Source organism: Rousettus aegyptiacus, unplaced genomic scaffold, assembly GCF_014176215.1.
Source record: "Rousettus aegyptiacus isolate mRouAeg1 unplaced genomic scaffold, mRouAeg1.p scaffold_m13_p_4, whole genome shotgun sequence".
NCBI classification, from domain to species: Eukaryota; Metazoa; Chordata; class Mammalia; order Chiroptera; family Pteropodidae; genus Rousettus; species Rousettus aegyptiacus.
Window position 1 is genome coordinate 151,135,893 of NW_023416307.1, and position 15,086 is coordinate 151,150,978.

Here is a 15,086-nt window from a genome sequence, read left to right on the forward strand (position 1 = left end):
CAAGGGGCAGAGCTGAGACGCTGAGAAGTAGCTGCCTAGGCTAGTGAGCCTCTCTGGGGCCAGGGCTGGTTGGAGTGATGCAGTCCAGCCCCTGGGCCTTGCTGACGACCCCTGCTTCTGCTCTGCGATCCTGCAGCCGATTTGCTCTGCCTCCTCCCAGGGTGGGACCCAGAGGGAGGCTGGGCCTCCAGTCCACAGCCCCAGCCAGTCTCTCTGCATGCTCTTCCCTGCTGCCCCGAAGGCTCCGGGGAAGTGCATTCCAAGGTGAGTGTCACTGCCCAATGTACAGGGGCCAGGCAGGCAAAGCTAAAGCCACCAAGCAGGTCACAGACCCCCCCATTCCTTGAGGCTCAGGCTTACCGAGGGTTCCACTGAGCCATCCCAGCAGCTCCCACAGCTCCCATCAGAATTGAAACAAAACTGGGCATTGACCGGCCTGAGCCGGGCTTAGTGCACACGCTGCAATTAGTTTTCTAATCTGGCGATTTACAAACCTCTGACATCCGGGCCTCTGAGCCTCAAATCAGCTAATCCCACGCCAGCTAATGAGGGCAGTGGCTTCTGACTCGAGTGTCTGGCAGCTGGCACTTCTGGGATGAGTTGCCCCGAAGCCAAGATTTACCATGGCAGCTGCACCAGCACTCCCAGTGGCCTCCAGGGGAAGAAGAGCCCGAGGGCTCAGCACTGTGGGGCTGGGGCCCAGCCCGCCCGCCTGCCTCCATCTCTGCTCCTGTGCCCGGCCATGCCTACCCCCTCACAGTCTGGTCTTAACATGACCTCCAGCCACAGCCCCATTACGCTCTCTGTGTCTCCTGCTCGGGCTGCCCCTACTGGCCTCCGCCACCCTGAACATCCCACTAGACTCTCACAGACCAACATCTGCATGACACCTTCCCGAATGAATCCCATCAGAGATGCTTCCTCCTTCCCCAAGCTTCCCCAGCCCGCTGGTCGTCCTGGCAACATTTTGACTCCTATACTAGTACTATCTTTATGTTCCCTTTCCCCCATGACTAAGCTTCCAAGCTGGGGCTGAGTCTGCTTAAGCTTTGCCCTTGTCTAGAAGCCGTGGAGGTCATGATGTCTTGAAACTAGAGTTTTCTTCCTGTCTCCAGGGTCTGGATGCTCAAGAGCAACCAGCCCAGGCGGAGAGAAGATCTCCAAGATCTCAGGCCATGTGGCCTGAGATGACAACAGATCTCACTTAAGGCTCCCCAAAGGATAGGGCATCTTAGCCCTGGGTCCACTGACTTCCAAGAAATATGTGAATAGACATCAGAAGGTCCATGGATTTGGGCGGGAGAAAATGACAACTTTATTCCCATTGACTTTTAACTGAGGTTTAGCATTTTTTTTTCCACGGTGAAAGTAAGCAACCAGACACAGTGGTGTCGGCAGAAGCTGTGACTTTGTCACCAATAGGAAGTCCTAGCTATTTTCATCTCGCGTTCCCATTGGTGGTGATGTCCAAAGTGTCATTTGCTCTCGTCACCGTAGTTATTCAACCCACCACTAGATCTTGTTGCTTGATACATGTATTAAGAAATATATGCATCACTATGACACAAATTTGTTTTGAATATTTCGATCACTATATTTCAAATCGTTTCCTTTGTAATCCTTTACATTTTTATTTTATTTTTTATGCATTTAAAAACACCGTCCTAACCAGAGTCCACAGGCCTCCCATGGAAGTAAAAAGGTCTGAACCTCTGCCATGGAGAGACTCCCAGGGAAAAGAAAGGGGGGCCTCCGGTCATCCGACCCCTTGCAGAGGTGAACCAAGAAGTCCTAGAAATGAGTGACTCGGGGCAGGGACCAGGAGCCATCCCTTCTCTTCTTTCTCTACCTTTTTTAAAAACTTGTATTTTTGGCTCCAACTTCTGAACGTTTCCATTGTGCCCAGCATGGAGCATGGCAGAGAGCGGCAAGATGACGTGGCAAGCGAGGACCTGAGGGACGCCGGTCTGTGTGGCCTCCCGGCCTGGGGTTCTGGGTGTTGGCCAGCAGCCCGCAAGGCAGCCCTCGGTCTTCCAGCTGGGAGTCTGGGGGTGGTACAGCCCCAGCTCCAGGGGCTTCCTAGAGGTGGCCGTGGTGACTGTCACTCAGGGCTGGTGAGATAGGGCCAAGAAGGGAACTAGAGGACAGGCACTAGGGTGAGCCCATAACGCCTGCCCTAAGGAGACTGGCGGGGTGTGGGGTGCAGCCGGAAAGTGCAGGGGAGTTCATTTCCCAGGGTGGGACCTGTACATAAACGCCCCAGCTTCCCACTCCCAGCACGGGCCACGCCGGGAGGTCCTTGCTGAGTGAGTGGAACCTCCTCCCCCAAAGCAGAGACTTTAACGCCACACTCTGCCCCCTTCCTCCAGCCGCTTAGGCCCACCTCCCAAGTGAACTCTCTGCACCCAAGTTCCTGTCCTAGGTTCTGCTCAGGGGGACCCAAACTAAGACATAGAGTAGTAGAATTTTTAAGCTGGGCACACGATCGCCCTGATAAAGGCTACAGTCTCCAGCTGCGGGTTTCAGCTGCGTGTAGCCATCCGACTAAGTTTAGGCCAGATGGATATGAGAAGAGGCGACTGTGCAATTTCCAAGTCGCCCAGGTACCAGGAAGGCGTGCGCCTTCTCCCTTTCTCCTTCACCGTTCCCACTGACTAGGAAGCAGAAGTGTGAGCCAACTCGGGCCACGTAGACAAGGATCTTCACCTCCCGGTATTTACGCCATTGTGTGGCCTCCTCCCACATCCCATCAGGAGTGGCCTGTGTGTCTAATAGAATATGGCAAAAGTGACAGTGTGTGACTTCCAGGACCAGTCACAAGAGGCACTGTAGTTTCTGTTAAAAAAAAAAAAAAAATCACAGACTCAAAATGGTGTCACTTGTGCTAAAGCCCATGATACCAACCCTAGACTTAATACCCAATCTAATTGTTATTTCTGCCTTCCCTAGAAATATCATCTTAATCAACCAGTCTGGAATTTTCTGGTCAAGCACCACCAGGAAAGTAATCTGTCACGTGGACTTCTCCGTCCCCCATAGAAAGAAAAGGCAATTTGCAGGATGAAAATTTTTCCATCCCTCCCACCCTCCAAAAAAAAGTTGTCTTGGTCTAAAAATAATGCTTTCTTATTTTCTGTTACAGTTCCTTTGTCCCAACCTTTTCCCTATAAAACCTTCCATTTTGTACAACCCCTTGGAGCACCCTTCTAGTTGCTAGATAGGATGCTACCCAATTCATAGATCTCTTAATAAAACCAATTAGATCCCTAAATTTACTCAGTAGAATTTTGTTTTACTTCCTTCTTGGTCTCTTGGATCCCATATTTTGGGGGAAGCCAGACAGGATGCCATAAGGACACTCAAGGATCTGGGTGGTGAGCAATGGAGGGCTCTGGCCAATAGTTTCCAAGTGAGTCACCTTGAAAATGGATCCTCCAGCCCCAGTCAAGCCTTCAGAGGACTGCAGGCCCGGCTGACGTCTGACTGCAAACTCATGGGAAATGTCAAGCCCAAACTGTCCAGCCAAGTTGCTCCCAAATTTCTGAGCACAGAAACCATGACAGATAAATAATGTAAGGCATTGAGTTTAAGAGCAATTTGTTATACAACACGAAATAACTGTTATGAGTTGAATTTTGTCCTCCCAAATTCATATGTTTAAGTCCTAACTCCCAATATCTCAGAGTCTAATGTTATTTGGAGGTAGGGTCTTCACAGAAGTAAGTAAGTTAGAATGAGGTAATCAGGGTGGACCCTAATACAATATGATTAAAGTGCTTATCAAAGGGGGCAATTTGGAGACAGACATGTGCACAGAGAGAAAACCATGTGAAGGTGCAGGCAGAGAGTGGGATGATGTTTCTGCAAACCAAGGAATGACAAAGATGACCAACAAAACATTAGAAGCTAGATGAGAGGTATGGAAGAGAATCCTTCTCACAGCCTTCAGAAGGAAGTAACCCTGCTGCTACCCCTCAAGGCAGAGGACAGACATGTCTACACTCTCCGAGAAGGAAAAATAATCTCATATCTGGAACTACCAGGAGGCAAGAGAGCGAACCGCCGATCCAAGGCGGCTTCCCGGAGGCGGCAGCAGGTGTTGGGGTTCACTCGGGCTGCAGCAGTGCTGTCGAAGCTGTCCAGGCCCCTCCCCACATCTCTCTGGGCCTTGTCCCATCCCGGGCCTGAAGAAGCCTCAGGGCAGGAGCAGCTGGCAAGTGACTCGAAGCTGGGCAGGATCCAGGATGGGAAGGAAGGAAGAGCAGCTTGCACAGCTGAAGCTATTTTTACCCAGACCTGTGCAAACAGAGGTGTGAGCTGGTCCGGCCAGTTCTTCCCCTCCCCTGTGCCTGGCCACAAAGTCTCTTACCGGGTTGGCAGCACCCACTGGGTCGGGAGCCAGAGGGGAGGGGTGGGTCGAGGAAGGGCAGATGTGAGAACTGCCCGCAGGTGCCCCAGAGACTCCCAGCCTTGAGGCCCTGGCTCCTCTCTAGAGACTCGTCTAGGAGCCAACTGTCTCACCCCCGACGGCAGGCAGTTTGTACTGAAGCTGGAATCAGCGCCAGAGGTCAGAAGTCAGGACGAGCTGAAGCCTTTGTTCAGAGGCAGGTATCATGCTGGGATTACGAGTCACTCTGGGCTGAGGGTGAGAGGTCAGACTGGGGTCAGGGATCAGTGTACGGTCACGCGTAACTCTGCAGGGAGGCCAGGGATCACGGTTAGGGATCAGCCTGTGGTCCAGGGTCAGACTCGGTATAGAGTCAGAGATAGGTCAGAGGAGGAGAGGCCCTCCCACAGGAACTCCATTCCCCTTGCTTATCTACCCTTCACTGACACCCACCCTGGGCCTATCATCCCCAGGACAGACCCCTAAAAGTCTCCGCAGAGGAGGAGGCTGACATGACAGTCTCCCCTAAGAGATGTGTGGGGAACGCATTCCAGGAAGAAGGAACAGCCTAGGCAAAAGCACAGAGGCAAAAAGAGCACAGTGTCCTTCCTGCAAGGTGGAGCCCAGGGCGGTTGGGGCGGGTGGGGGTGGGAGAAGCCTCCCAGGTCAGGCTCACACGGGGCAGGGAGGGTTTTCCCTCAGAGCAGATGAGAAGGCAGCATTGTGAACCTGGGAAGAGAGGGACGGCGACATCAGCTCTGGGTTTTAGGAAGAATCATGCATTCATTTGCTCATTCGATACATATAAATGAGGACTCACTGTGTGCCAGGCACCACCCTAGGGATTTCAGATAAGTTGGGAACCAAACACCTGAAAAGCCCCGTCCTTGTGCGGCTTTCGTTCCAGCAAGGGGAGATAAATAATGAAGGTAGTAAAATTAATTCACAACTAATAAAAGGACATGGTACCTTAGAAGGTGACAAGTGCCGTGGGGTGGACAGGGTGAGGGGGCCAAGGAGCCAGAGGGGAGGGAGCAGTTTTCAGTATTAAGTAGGGGAGTTGGCACTGAAGGGAGAGGTCAGGAGCCATGCGGAGGCCTGGGGAAGAGCCTTCCCAGCAGAGCGAGCAGCCAGTGCAAAGACCTGAGAGCAAGAAAGGCTAGTTCCATGGTACTCTAGTTCCTGGAATACCATGGCGGTCACCTGGGCTGGAGGCTAGAGGGAGATGAAGGGGAGGTGCCGGGGGCTCGCTCAGGGTCTGCGGGCGCTTCCAGCTACGGGGCCACAGGCTCTCACCCATGTTCCCAATGTGTTTTAAAGTCATCAGTCTTAGAGAACGAGGTTAAGCAATGCCACAGCAGACTCTGACTGTGGGAAGCTAGCGGACGGCACCAACCTGTTTCTTCAAAAGAGAACTTGCAAGAAAAGAAGGAGGGAAAGGTGGGAAGGTAGGGTGGGCCCCCATCCTAAATCACAATGTCTTATCTGGACAAACAACTGGGAGAAATAAATAAAAGCATTTACAAAACAAAGAATGAGAGTTAAAGAAAGACTGAATATTTAATGCTCTGAAGGAATTTGGGGGCATTTTTAGGTATAGAAATGGTATCACAGGATAACAGTATTGTGGTCATTTTTTTTTTTAATCGTGATCCTTTAGAGGTATATACTGATACATGTACAGATAAAAAGATATATCTGTGATTTGATTCAAAATGATCATGGTTGGGTGGGGGCACAGAGGAAACTAACTAATGGGTACATGGGAGTTTGTTGTATTTTTTTTTTCTACTTCGTATGTTTCGAAGCTCTTCTTAATAAATTAAAAAACAATAATGGTACACAATCTGGATGCGGAGATTGGAGACTGGGGGGCCAAGAAGTAGCCAGAGATTATGAGGAAGCTACAGCCTTGAGGAGGTGAGCAGGTGAGCAGGTGAGCAGTAGGGATGAGACGAAGATGACCTGAGAGGAGGAAAAAAGTTGGGGGGGGGGGGACACGGGTGGGCCTGCAAGAGAAGACAGCCCCGCCCCCCCACCCTCGCCCCTCCCTCTCCTGCCTTGTTCCCTCCACCCCAATTCTCCTTCTTCCGCCCACCCTCCCTTCCTCGTCCCTCCTCCTCCATCTCTCTCCTTCCTCATCAATCTTCCTCCCGCCCACCTGCCTCTCTCCTTTATGAGCTGGCAACGTCCTGGCCTGATTCCCGGCCTCTTGCAGGTGGTCCCACCCAGCTGGTTTTTCTCTGCAAGTAGGTTGCCAGACGGCTCCAATTTAATTCCTAAGTTCGCCTCCCCCCACTCCCACCGCCAGCCTGCTGGGCCTGCTCTTTCCTTGCCGAGGGCGCCCACCCCCACCCCGCTCCAAGTTTCCTCCAAAGGAGAAAAAGGGGTGTTGCACCTGCTACCTTTCCTCTTCAGAGCAGGCACCACCTCCCGCTAAGGCAGTTCTGGCCCAGCTCTGGAGAGGTGGGGCTCGGGCTGTGAGGTGGCTAGTAGGGGGCCCAACTTGGCAATGAGAGCGTGAGACAGGCTTTGCCCTTCTTCTCCCAGGAAATGGTTTCTCTCTTGGGCCACTGATCTCTCACGGCAGAGGAAGGTCGAAGCCAGGAAGGAAGCAGAAGTGGTCCCGATGTCTTGTCCAAGCCTTTGTTTTCAAGTACCGAGCCTGGGACCAGACCCTGCAGGGGGAGAGAAGGGGAGGACTTCCTTGGGACTCTGAGACTGACTTCCTTGAGCAGCGCTGGCCTCCCTGCCTGCTCCCACCTGCTCCCTGCCTCACAAAGTGCACACCAGGAGGACCCTGGACGTGAGGCGCCGGCTCCACCAAGATTCTCAGGCCCCAAAGCCTCAGCACAGTGCAGGCTGAGCTAATGGGAGTCTTGGCACCAACTAGTATGGCTCAATGACCAAGAAGAGGCTAGAACGAAAGGGGTCCTCAATGCTTTCCCAGCTCGAACCACTCAGAATCCTAAGAAAGGCAGAGTTGTGTTTTCTGCCCATCTGGTGTAACGAAGGTGTAAAGTCAATATTAATTTTAATTCTAGAAAATACAGACAAGCCGTATTTCTTGAACTTGCACTGAGTTTGTGCACTGAGATCCCCACCTAAGTGAAAGGGACGGCTGGGAAGGGACCCGAGGGCTTCTGGCCCAGGCAGGCAGAGGCTGGCTGCCCCAGACCCCAGACCTCAGACTGCAGACCACAGTCCATGTCCAGTGGCCATACATCAGTCCCCTTCGCAGCGTGCAGGCTGCCATTGGCGTCTGCGCCGCTCTTATGAAGGCCTCAGAACCCTGAACTGGCCTATCCCCACAGGGAGAGTGGACAGTTCCCAGAGAGACCAAAGCCTGGGGTTAGGGCTCTGATAGTATTCATAGTGATAAAGATGATGATAAGAAGAACTTAAGGAGTATGGCCTATGCCTGTGGGCACAGTCAGGCCAGAAGGACCCCCGAGGCCACTTTGCTAGACACCTCTGGCTGGGGTAGGGGACAGAAGAACCAAAGATAGCTGTCACAACCTAGCCCAGGTCACTTGCTCTCTCTTCCCAACCTGGAGCCCACCCTTCAATATAGAAAGTTACACAGTGGCCGCGCCAAAGGCTCCGGATCAGATCTTAGGTCCTGCTGCTAGAAACAACGAAGGCCTCCAGATGCTCTCGACTTTGCTCTGTGAGGACCAGGATAATGGCTGTGCTTGGCATCTCCCAGGGTGGGGCTGGGCTCCAACTTCTCTGCCCACGGCAGCCCAGACGTTAAGCCTGTCCCTTTCCAGAGTAGCCTCCATGTGACCAGCCAGGGTCTCCTCTTCCAGGCTCAGCTCCCACCTGACAGGTGATACCTGCCTCCGCAGAGACACTTCCTGGGCTCCAGCGCCCTCACCTCACCAGGCAACGGCTGGCAGCATCCTGTCTGAGGCACGTCAGCTGATGACAGACCTGCCCCGACCTTCCCCGCCATGGTTTGTCTCCCGCCTCTCAATTTTTCCTTCTGTGTATCTGTATGAACACAAATTAAACATTAAATTAAATTATGTATGCAATTCATAAAATTACTTAATATCTATTGAATTATAAAATGGAATTAGTTTCCTTTACTCGCGCTATCCTTGCCTTGTTTTAATACCAGCATTATGATACCTCATAGAATATCTTGGAAAACATTCCATCTTTGCCGTTCTCGGTTTTATTTCACAGAAATTTGATTTCATAGAATTGTCTTGTAAAACTATCTGAGCCCAGCTTCTTTTTTTAGGGGTAAACATAATAATTCATCTATTTCTCTAGAAAAGCATCCATTTTACCTAGATTCTCAACCGTTCTGGCATAAAGATAGTATTCTCTTAGTTTTTAGTATTCTCTATTCCTGGGACTATGTCCCTTTTCTTATATGTTTCCACTTTCTTTTTCTTTTTCTTTTTCTTTTTTAAGGCAAGACAACCCTTGGTTGACCTCACAGATTGCAAGGAACTTGTCAGCTTACAATCCCTCAATTTTTTTTATTTTTTTATGCCTACAGCAACTGTTCTTCCTAGGTGGTCTCCCATCCAAGTACTAACCAGGCCCGACCCTGCTTAGCTTCCGAGATCAGACGGGATTGGGCTTGTTCAGGGTAGCATGGCCATAGACCCACTTTTATTCTTGATCAAACTTATTAAACCTTAGTCTATTTACTGCTCAAGGGGCAAATTTATTCATTTCATTCAATAAAATATTAATTCGATATTGTATTTCTATTTCATTGTTTTCTGTTTTTATCTTTACTAATTCCTTCTTTCCTCTTCCTTTAGATTTATTTTGTTGTTTCTTTTCCAGTATATTTAGTTTTAAACTTAGTTCACTAATTTTCAGTCTTTCCTGTTTATAATACATGTAATTAAAGCTACAAAGTGTCATCTAATTAGTGTAATGTCTATAACTCTCAGGTTTTAGCATTCACTGTTATTGACTTCTAAATAATTTATCATTTCAATTGTGATGTCTTTAATACAACAGTTACTTACAAGGACAATTTTGGTGCTTTTTGTTGTTGTGTTATTAATCGTATATGTGTGTGAAATATTTCCAAACGTGCAGAAGAAAAAAATAAAATCAAACCCAATCTATATCTAATCTATTCACCGCCTAGTTTTATTAGACCTTAACATAATGCCATATTTGCTGTAGACTTTTCTACAGAAATAAAATATTCAGTGTAATTGAGGACCCTGTGTACCCCTCCTACGGTTGGCAGAATTCTAAAATGGCACCCAAGTTTCCTGGCTTCTATGTACCCTCCTTGATTAACCCCTCCCTTTGACCGTGGTCGGGCCTGACCTCATTAGGTGAGCCCTGTTCGAAAAGGGTTTGTAGCTCAGAGACAGAAGTCTGAGAAGTTCGAAGCTGCAAGAGATGCTCTCTTGCTGGCCTGACCATAAAAAGCAAAAATCTATGCTGTGAACGGCCAGTGGAGAGGTTCATGTGGCTAGAACCTGAGAACAGCCTCTAGGAGCTGAGAGTGACCCTTCAGCCAACTGCTAGCAAAAAAAAAAAATAATAATAATAATTAATAAATAAGAATAAAAATAATGGGGACCTCAGTCCTATAGCTGTAAAGAACTGAATTCTGCCAATAATTTGCATGAACTTGGAGGAGCCCACATCTCTGGCCGATACCTCGATTTTAGCAGAGGACCCGGCTAACCCGTATCTGGACTTCTGACCTACAGAAAATGTGAGATGATAAATGGATGTTGTTTTAAGCTGCTAAGTGTGTGGTGATTTGTTGCATAGCAATAGAACGCTAATACAGCTAGCTCCCTTATTTCATTCCCCTCCTCTCTGCAGAGGAAAATCATGACTTGGGTGTTTATCCTTCCTGGACATTTTTTTTTGAGTCTTCCACCCTGACTATGGATTTGACAATTCCTTCTTTTTTTTATACATCTTTTTTACATATCTTGAAGCTATCTCATTAGGTGCATCGATATTTGGAATTATTACATCTTCTTGATAAAGTGAATGTTCTATTCCTCTTAAATTCCATCTTAAATATTCCTTCATTTACATTGAGTATAATGATTAATGTTTTCAATCATTCGTTATATCTGATTTTATGTTTCTATTTATTAAGTATTCTTGTCTCTAATACCCCCCTCTACATATACAATCTTTTTTTGGATTGGTAGAGTTTTTGTTTTATTTTTCCTTATTCAAATTGTTTAGGAGTTATGTGGAGACTTCCATTGTTTTTCAGTTAATAGCCTTAAATTTTTAATACGCACTAATTTCCAATGGCATCAGTTATGTTACTTAAATTCCATGTCTATTTTGTCTCACCCCATTATCGTCCTCTTCCAGAATCTCTGCCCAGGGTCAGGTAAACACCGATTCATAGGAACATGGGGCTGGGAGCAGGGCAAGAAAGCTTTTGAACTTAGACCTCTGAGGAGTAAGTCTGAGCTCTCCCTGGGATGGGAAGTGCCCCACGACTCCCACAGGAGTCCACTGCCACAGGAATGAGCTCTGAGAGATGGCCTGGTGTGGTCTGTGATCCCTGACACCTTCTCTGAGACTTGGCCTCTCTCTGCCCCTAGTCTCCAGAACCTGGCCCTTAACTCCATCTCCCAATACACATTGGCCAACCCTGCTCTCAGACCCCAGCTGGAAGCAGATGTGTCCATACTGACTTATGCTCACGTACAAGGACACATCCCCACATGCCCTCATAAATGGACAAGTACAGAGGCGGGAGGGTGGGTGTGGAGAGAGAAAGAGAGAAGGTGGGGAGGGTCTGCCATAAGTAATTGACCAAGAGACTGCGGCTGCTGTTGGAGCATAAATATCCTCCCTTCTGGAGTCTCCCGGACTCGCTGCACCATGATCCCTGTGCCAAGCTGCAAGATAACAGACTTCTGACCCCCAGGATTGAACTGAGCCCTGGGATTCTGAAAGAAAATTCCTTCTCAAGTCATCCCCTCTCTGTGCCAAGAACAGGCGCTGCCCAAGGGTAGAACCTAAGCCTTTACTTCCTCTGTCTCCTAGAGCAGGAGTTCTCCCATTCCCTTTACTTTTCATGCCTCAGTTTCCCCCTCTGTGGTAGCCATAGACATGCACCACGAGGATCTCCTCTCAAGAAAGAACTTGCCGCCTGCTCTCAAGAATGCAGTGATCTGACAGCCTCTAGCGGGAGGAGCGCCTTCAGGACCCACCCCAGCATCTGAGCTGATGCCCTGCTCTCCCCAGACAGCCCCCCGGCACTGACTGAGCCCGCTATGTGCCTTCTCTGGTCTGGAGCTCACTCTCAGCTTGGCAGAGGCTCTGTCAGGGCCACATGGAGTCTGAGTTCTCCTTGTGCAACCCTGCCTTCTCCTCCTTCACCTTTCACTTCCACAACCCTAACTCCATCCTAGCATCTGCTCGCTGGAAGACCTAGCCTGACACACTTAGAGCTGACACTGTCCCCTCCCTCTCCCCCTTCTCTCGACGGCTCAAAGCCTCAGCCTCTGGGATCAAGAGATGATGCAGGCCATTTCAGAAACAGGTCCCCCGACTCCGTTTCCCCATCTTTCAAGTCAGGACACTTCTCTCTCCATCACTTGCACGGCCATGAACTCCGTTTTCTTCCCAGGTGCTGCGCCGCCGGAAGACCCCCTCGCCTGGGGCCCCACTCAATCGGTGCTAGGTTCCCATGAAGAGAGGCAGCGCACGTCTACGGCACTGTGACATCCTCGGTGCCCATTGAGGGCCAGGCCAGTGTAGGTGGTCATACAAGAGGGATGCGGGAATGTCATTCACTGCATGCTGTTGCAGAGGGATAAAGCGAGCATGTGTTCTTTAAATACCTGGCTGTGCCTCTCCTGCCCTCCGCCAGACCTTGGAGTTAAGCTTGGAATTAAGAAGTGTCTCCTCACAGGAAGAATGGGCCCCCCAGAAGGGGCAGCCAGGGGAGGTGGCAAGCAGTTCACATCCCTGAAACTGCCATCCACACTCAACGGATAAACACCTAAAGGTGCAGGTCCTTTTAACGCATAGGCCCAGAGAGGCCAGCTTGTCTGCATCCACGCAGCAATGTGGATGAGTCTGGAAGGGGAACCCTGGAGACTCCCCAGGCCAGGTCCTTGACTGACCCCAGCCATGCAGGTCATGCCCACACCGTGGTGCCCAGCTGCTCTTCCCACTGCACCGAGGAGCCTGGCCACCAGCATTGAGGCTCTGAGCTGGAAGCCTTGACGCTGTGAGTGCACGACTCAGGGGGGGTGCGTGAAGGACTGTGGGAAGCAAGGGTGGCACCCGCCGCGGGGACGAGGCAGGCAGCCAGGGAGCCGGGCAGGCTCCAGATGAGTAACTACAGATCCTCACCCCGCTGTGCCTGTCGTGCCTGTCCTCGGGGGGGGGGGGGGGGGGGAACGGCAAGTGACTCTGCCGCTTTCTCTTTCCCCCCACCTGCTGCACCCCGCGATGCTTACATCCGGAAGGAAGCGAGGTGGGGCTTGGGCGCAGGCCGGAGACACGTTGCAGGGATCCAGGAGGAGAGACATAAAAACAGAATAGCTCTGGGAGAAATCCATGTAAGTGGACGTGGGGGACCCAGGAGCAGGGGGTGATTGTGACATCCATCTCCAAGCTGGAGTGACTTGGGCTTTGGACAGGGTAGAGGGATGAGACAGAAATCCCAGTCACCGCTTCCCGCCCCCTCGGTAGCCTGTCCCACCGAGTCCTGCTGGTAATATTCCTCCCCTGACTAAGAAGCCTCCCCAGCTCATCCGACAGGTGAAAGGATGGCCTCCCCATCAGATCACACAGGACTCCCCAAGAGCGGGCCACAGCTTGACAGCCCTGCCCTCTCCCTCCTCCCAGAGCCTCAGAACACAGGACTGGACATGCAAATGCAGGAACCCCTGTTGAAAAGGTCCATTTAGCCTTGGTTGAATTGGGGGGGGGGGAGGTTGTTTGTTTGTGCTGTTTTCTTTGTTCTCTCCTCTTGCTTCTGAATTTGTTTGGTGCCTTTTGATAGGTAAGGATGGGTGGGTCCCCCAGGGGAACAATTCTGACAGAACAAAGAAGTAATTTTCATTGCAAAGAATCTGCAGGGAGCTGTTCTCCCTTGGTCACCACTTCCTTCCTGGGAGCCTGGGGACTGCAAAGGTATCAAGAGGCCCAGCTGGTCACTCTCACTGCCTCCAGCCTGCCCAGCAGCCCTGGGCTAAGGAGGGCGTTTCTTGGGGACCACCCTACAGAAAAAGGGCAGAGGCAGTGGTTCCCCAGCTAGGAGACTTAAGATACCCCCAACCCAGGTCACATAGCAAAGTAGGGTCTGGATTCCCGCTATTCCCCAATCCTCACCCCCCTCAACTTTCAGGTACCCAAGGTCTCCATCCTCAGAGAGAGCAGAACTTCAACAGACCAAGGGACAAGCTTAACGGTGGGATTTCAGCACTTTGCAGCTGGCCAGGTAGAGTGTGAGTGTGTGTGTGTGAGTGAGTGTGTGAGTGAGTCAGTGAGTGTGTGTGTGTGTGTGTGTGTGTGTGTGTGTGTGTGTGGAGAGAGGGGCTAGGGTTTAGGAGAACCAGAGCCCACGGACCTGCCATTTACATCTAGGACTCCCAGGACACTAGGCCAGCAAAGGTGACTCTCCAGAATAATTCCACTGCCCTGCTGGAGAACTGAGGCCTGAGAAGAGGTACTGTCACAGGGGGTAGTAAGGATCCCCCCCACCCCAGCCTAGCCTAACCTGACCCTCAGAAGTGGAGATGGCTGAGGAGGTGGCTGGTGATTCTTGAAACACTTCCTCTCTGAGGGGTTGGGTCCAAACCTCAGAATGGCCTGGCAGAGGCATCTCACAGTTCCCTTATCTGGGGAAGGGGCTATGCTGGGGGTTAATGATTATATCCAGAAGGAGCTGGAAATTGTGAGTAGATAGCTCCCCAGGTGCGCCGCGGTGGGAGTTAATTCTGTCCCTCCATGCACAGCCCAGAGCCTGGCACGCAGAAAGTAATCAATCAATGTGTGAGGGAGGAAGGGAAGCTGGAAGATGAGAAGAGAAAGAGAAAGGGAAGGAAGGGAGGAGGGAAAGATGGAAGGGACAAAGGAAGGGGAGGAGGGAGGGAAAGCGGCAAGCAAATGCTAGCACCCCAAAAGAAGCTGAATTCAAGGAGGGGCTGGGTCTTCATCCCTTCCCGGCTTTTCCCTGACTCCCCATAACTCCATCCCACCCCGGAAGGTCGGCGGCCGAGTTTCCCGCGCTGTGGCGGAAGCCAGAGTGGGTCCGCAGGGAACTCTGACGCACCTGCTGGTCGCCAGCACCTGGAGTTGGACCTAGACGCCAGGGGACGCGCGGCCCTCTCCGCTTCTCCACTAACACCGCCCTCCCCACCCCACCCCCGTCACTTTCGCCGTCCACCCTATCCCCGCCGCCACCTCGAGTCTGGATCGCAAGGTCTGGAGCCTGGGAACGAAGGCAAGGTAGTCAGTCACCTGCGCTTGATCCTCAAGAAGACGCACTCCTCCCGCGCAGCGCCGATGAACTCGCGCCTCACTCTAGGGACGCATAAACTGAGGCCTGAGGACGCGCGGAGGAGGCAGGCGGCCCAGGTCCGGACCTTTCTCTGGACCTCAGTTTCCCCGGCTGTAAACAAGGGCAGGTGGTTTTAGGTCGGATGCGCAGAGTCGGGGCCCGCGCGCTGGGAACCGACTGTCCCTCCCCGCGTGAGGGCGCTGGAAC

The 15,086-nt window shown here is 51.3% G+C and overlaps 1 protein-coding gene, 1 long non-coding RNA gene and 1 pseudogene across 5 annotated transcripts in view; 1 reads left to right on the forward strand and 2 right to left on the reverse strand.

Moving 5' to 3' along the window:
- Positions 1 to 5,596: 5,596 nt before the first annotated feature.
- LOC107519999 lies at positions 5,597 to 15,071 on the reverse strand. 3 transcript variants are annotated; one of them, XR_004950500.1, is made up of 4 exons: positions 14,840 to 15,071; positions 7,970 to 8,383; positions 6,786 to 7,065; positions 5,597 to 6,352 (listed from the first exon to the last, which is right to left on the reverse strand). It is a non-coding gene; the product is annotated as an uncharacterized LOC107519999 (long non-coding RNA). The 3 variants fall into 3 exon arrangements; XR_001599217.2 differs by lacking the exon at positions 5,597 to 6,352 and having other exon boundaries at positions 6,759 to 7,065; positions 8,268 to 8,383; XR_004950499.1 differs by lacking the exon at positions 5,597 to 6,352 and having other exon boundaries at positions 6,759 to 7,065.
- On the reverse strand, positions 8,895 to 9,013 carry LOC118602421 (annotated as a pseudogene).
- The window catches only part of VIPR1 (vasoactive intestinal peptide receptor 1), a 33,247-nt gene continuing 31,022 nt past the window's right edge, over positions 12,862 to 15,086 (forward strand). The window contains exon 1 of one of the 2 annotated variants that reach the window (XM_016163325.2): positions 12,862 to 12,933. The gene's annotated coding sequence lies outside the window, so the exon portion shown is untranslated. Of the gene's footprint in view, positions 12,934 to 13,757; positions 13,818 to 15,086 lie in introns of those variants that run through there. The other variant, XM_016163332.2, reaches the window with a different exon arrangement.